This window comes from Neolamprologus brichardi, chromosome 7, assembly GCF_056152115.1.
Source record: "Neolamprologus brichardi isolate AB-2024 chromosome 7, ASM5615211v1, whole genome shotgun sequence".
NCBI classification, from domain to species: domain Eukaryota; kingdom Metazoa; phylum Chordata; class Actinopteri; order Cichliformes; family Cichlidae; genus Neolamprologus; species Neolamprologus brichardi.
Window position 1 is genome coordinate 19618407 of NC_142110.1, and position 5200 is coordinate 19623606.

The window sequence follows — 5200 nt, forward strand, 5'->3', positions numbered from 1 at the left end:
AAAAAATATATGTGCTAAAATACATTTTAAAATATATTTATATATTTTGAAATGTATTTTAGCACATATATTTTTTGGCCATTTTTTGTATATTTTGAAATATATTTAAAAATATATTTGGCCAAAATATATTTATATATTTTGAAATGTATTTTAGCACATATATTTTTTGGCCATTTTTTGTATATTTTGAAATATATTTAAAAATATATTTGGCCAAAATATATTTATATATTTTGAAATGTATTTTAGCACATATATTTTTTGGCCATTTTTTGTGTATTTTGAAATATATTTAAAAATATATTCATAATATATTTTGAAATGTGTTTTAACGCATATATTTTTTTGGCCATTTTTCTATATTTTGAAATATATTTAAAAATATATTTCAAAATACAATTTAAACTTATTTAAAATCATCCAAAAATATATAAATTTAACCATTAACCCGGAATATTAATTTTACAATTTTATTCTCATTACATACTTAAACATTCTAAAAGAAACACACACACACACACATAATGCTAAGTAGAACAACAATATGTCGTTCAAGTGAAGCGAAGAGCAATTACAAAAGCCAAGGGGTTGTCACATGATTCGGAAGGCATTGTGGGCATTGTAGGCTTAGGTAATCAGAGCCAGCGGATTTTGTAACACGGGCATTTTTTTTCCTTATCAAGGGCAGTTCTTCACTCTGCGCCGATGTCCGTTTTGCTCTGTCCTCCTATAAAAAGCATGAACATTTGAGTATCTGACTAGTTTTAGATTTCCAAAAATCTGATATTTGTACAACTAAACATTTGAACTACAATGATATGCTATTGAGAGATACTTTTATGGGTACATATTGGTAAAGAAACTGGTGACAGAGAAGTAGGCTTTTTAGAATACTATTAGCTAACCATTTTAACTGACTTTCAAAGCTGTTTACCTTTTAAATTGCTGTGGATCAAAACCTCCAGTGGGAAGGCGGCCATTAGAAGAACACGCACCACTGAACCTAAAAACAACAAAAACAAACAAACAAACAAAAAACAGAACAATATATAAGAGTCCGGTAGGGTAATAAATCTCTTCTGAAGCAATATAATTCATTTTGGGTGAAAAACAAAACATTCCTCTAAAATATATATACTGACATCAGCAATCAACATCATGATTGTAATTATTTCCCTCCTGGTCCATCTACTGCTCTGTGCATGTGTCAAGCACTACGACAGTATCTATGCATATAAATTCACCATATATATCCTGCAAAAATGTCTTGTTATGGTCAAAAAAGCCCAACAAAAAAGGCATTCAAAATAAATAAATAATAATAAAAATAACATGATGTAATTAAAATGCACAACTTACATTAAGGACATCTGTATTTGTATCCACAAGCTAAAAGTAAAACAGTAAATGTGTTAGTAATAGTCCAGGTATTTGTGAAAAACAAAAAAACAAAAACGAGGCAGTAACTGTGACTCTTCTAGTCAGATGCTAAATGCAGAGATTTAAATTTACAGTACAGTACTGCATGTACAGGTAACTGTGTTGTGAACTGTAACTGAATATCAGAGAATCTCAGAGAAATTAAATGTATTTATTTTTTGAGTTTATCAATCATAAAACCGTCTGTTTTGTAGGCCTGTTACGATAACAACCTTTTGTTGGTCTGTATATTGCCCCATAAACAATTGCGACAAGTTATGTCATCGTCATTTTAAGACCATTTTATGCCAGTGAATGTATAATCATAATATAACACCATAATAATGCAAGATCTACACACTTTCAATTGACAAACCAACATCTAATTCTTAAAGTATTTAGATCATGGAAATTAGGTATCAAAATATTAGATACCTTAAAAACTTGTATAAACAGCAAATTTTTTAACAAATAGAAAACAATGTTATTATTTTGTTATTATTATATTTTATTTTTGTAATTTTTTATGTAAATATAATGGAAGATATATTGCATCATCAACAATTATTGAGGTCATGTACATATATTGTGCGTTTGGTTGATATATCGACTATTGTGACAGGCCTACTGTTTTGGTATCATAACAAGCTTGCCAAACATGTATGACCACTAAGCAATGTCTAAACAGTAGTACTGGTCTGAATGACAACAAACATAGCTAGTGTTTGGGAAAATCTGTTAGAAAACAGTTATTATTTCAATAATTATGCTTAGCATTTGTGACACAGACACTGCATAAAAAACTACAACAACAAATACTTACTTTAGGAGGATGGGAGAGGGCAGCATGAGGTTGAGACTGTTCCCTGCTCAGATGCAGTGTAGGACAATCAGGGCTGTCACAAAAATGGGGTGGGGCCAAGTGGCTGCAACCCTAGTTACAATGTACAAGTATATATAATTACATATAATATATGTGAATAAAGCAAGAATCTGTTTAGGTTAGTTACTGTGATGACTGATGCTTGCTAGGTTTATATGATTGTAAACTGCACAAAAACAACAACAGCAACAACATTAATGATAACAACAAACAAAATTACTTAGATTTATGTAAATCTCACATTAGGAAGATCTGCATTCGATTTCATGGGCTGAAATAAATAGGCAGAAACATTACTGCTAAACAACCATAAAAACTCTAAAAAGCCTAAAAATGACTAAAAAAGCAAGGAAATGTGGAACATTGTAATTAGTGAATATTAATAAAGCTTAACTGTGCTTTGTTTCTCACCTTGGTAAGTAAGTGCTCTGTAGCCAGAAGGAGAGGTGGGATTTCTGTAAAAGTCAAATTAAATGTGAATATTCTATATAACAAGTGTAAAAAGTTTTATTTGTAATTTTTTTCCCTTTCTGAGAAGGCAGAATAATAAGAAAAGGCAAAAGTACGTCACAATATAATTAATTAAGTTACATATTTTGATTACCAAATTATGGAAGCGTGGAGCTGCCACCCAGGCAAAAGCAAAATAGAGCTATATCACGTTATAACGTGAAAAGTTTATTGTTCTAACATTATGCTTTTCATGTTTGTATAATATAATATCACGTTATTATAATATACATAATTATCACGTTCGCACAATATTTTACGAACGTGAAAATTATGTATATTGTACGTGATATTACATTGTTCAAACGTGAAAAGTATATTGTACAAACATGATAGTATATTGTTAGCACGATATACTTTTCACGTTATAACGTGATATACTTATATTTCTCTTTTGTCTGGGTGGCAGCTCTACGCTTCCGCGCCAAATAGCGAGAATAAAGTAATATTATATTTGAGAAAAGGCACCTGCTAGCTTGATGATGGAGGCTTCGTAGACACCCGCCTTTTGGCTCCTTGTCGCCACTCCACGAAATAAACGTCCATTTCCTCCATGCCGGCTAATTATTCATCCTCATTAAAATCTCGTATATGTTCAGTTGGCAGAATTGAGAATTTTATATCTTCCAACCACTTAATTAACGCGAACATAATCGGCTTGTTTCTTCCCGTCTCCTGTATCCGGCCGTTCCTCTCACTGTCGGAATTCGCGCCTCAGAGACGTCGGTTATTTTTCAAAAGAAAGAAAAAAAAAAAAGAAAGAAACAGCAACCACTACTAAACAGATTTTTTGCACGTTCATTGCACATTTGTGGGAATATTTAAATATGTACTTTTTATTAATTACTTTTCATTTTATCTTCACCATGGCAATGCGCATGCGCATACTCTCCTGCACGCAATGGGCTTTGGAGTTGACGTAACGCTGCAATGCATTGTGGGAGCGCAGGCCACGAATCAAAACAAACACACTCTCTGTGTTGGAAGGAGCAATTCTGAACACTAGCTCAAAAGAAAAAGGACGGTATAGAGACAGATTGTGTCCAGATGGAAAGAGACGGTACTTGCAAAAAAATATTGTGCATTGGAAATGTGGACCCGTATGAAATCCAGCAGTGGAGTAGAAACCTTGAAGACCAAACCGCTATTGACGTAGCCTGATATATTCTCGTACCTTGCCTGTGAAGTCAGTGCATACACTGCGCACCAATTTCGCCATTATAAATCTCTGGAGGCTCACATCCAATTCACCAAGGATCTGGGTACAATTGTGAGTACGCCGTCATTCAAACAAAGGTAAGTCAGCTTGAGTACTGCGAGTAAAATGCGTTTGATTTCCCTCCGAACATTCAGATTAGTGCAGCATAACTTCATTCATGAGGGGGAAATTACAGTGAGAACACGTGGAGGCTCTGTTAGATGGATAACATAGTGAGTTCAGTGCACTGATGTGACATTGTCCTGAAGGATTTAAATATTCTCTATGGTTAAAGAAATTGCACTAATTAATTCATATTTATTATAAATAATCCTAATTACACTTAAAGTCGAACTTTATGCTTTCTCACTCTTGAAAGTGATTACATCCTTGCATTACATACTTAAGTTTTTTTCTGATAGGTTTCTAAAAAGAAACATGCAGATTTAAAATATAACATGCAGCTTTCTATAGATAGATAGATAAAAACACTTTATTTGTTACATTTATGATTAATGTATTTGAACGTAGATACAACACATTTGTGTCGGCCTTGGCTTATTAAAGTTCGTGTCTTGAACTTTGTCTGTGTGTGTTTCAGATCCTGCACTCTCAAAGACTGAATCAACCAGCATTGCAGCCATGGGTCATTGTGAGCATCACAGGGAAGGTTGAAGCCGCCTACTGCACCTGTAAGGCCGGAGTCGTGGAGACCTGCAGCCATGTCCCTGCTCTTCTGTTTAAAGTAGAAGCAACAGTGAGGATCTGTGGCACAAGGACTGTTACAGATGAACCTGCATACTGGGTTTTGCTGGGTAATATGACCAAGATACAGTCAGAGGGTGGCCATAAGATAGAGTTCTCCTCTTCAGCTGCCCAAAAAAAGGCTCTCAATCAAAACATAAACAGACCATCTGTAGTGACAGGGAAAAGAAGCCGTCCTCAAAACAGAAAAATTCCACCTGCTACTGTGGAGGAGTTGGATCAAAATATTTTTCCAAGCATAGTTCTGTTCTGAATAACCCATAATGTTTTAATTTAGGGGGGCATGTAAATAATTTGCATTTACTGGTTATGTACTTACTAATTACCACTGTTCAAAAGTTGAATAAAGAAACAAACAAATGTTTGCCTATTTTTAATTAAAAGCACTTTGTAGAACATCACATCAGTTACAATGTAGAATC

General features: G+C 33.6%; 1 long non-coding RNA gene across 2 annotated transcripts; it reads right to left on the reverse strand.

Moving 5' to 3' along the window:
- Positions 1-523: 523 nt before the first annotated feature.
- LOC148102003 (uncharacterized) lies at positions 524-3623 on the reverse strand. Of its 2 annotated transcripts, XR_015719343.1 has the most exons (7): positions 3284-3623; positions 2717-2760; positions 2547-2576; positions 2246-2356; positions 1363-1392; positions 938-1006; positions 524-730 (listed from the first exon to the last, which is right to left on the reverse strand). It is a non-coding gene; the product is annotated as an uncharacterized LOC148102003 (long non-coding RNA). The 2 variants fall into 2 exon arrangements; XR_015719342.1 differs by lacking the exon at positions 2547-2576.
- Between the last annotated feature and the right edge of the window lie 1577 nt (positions 3624-5200).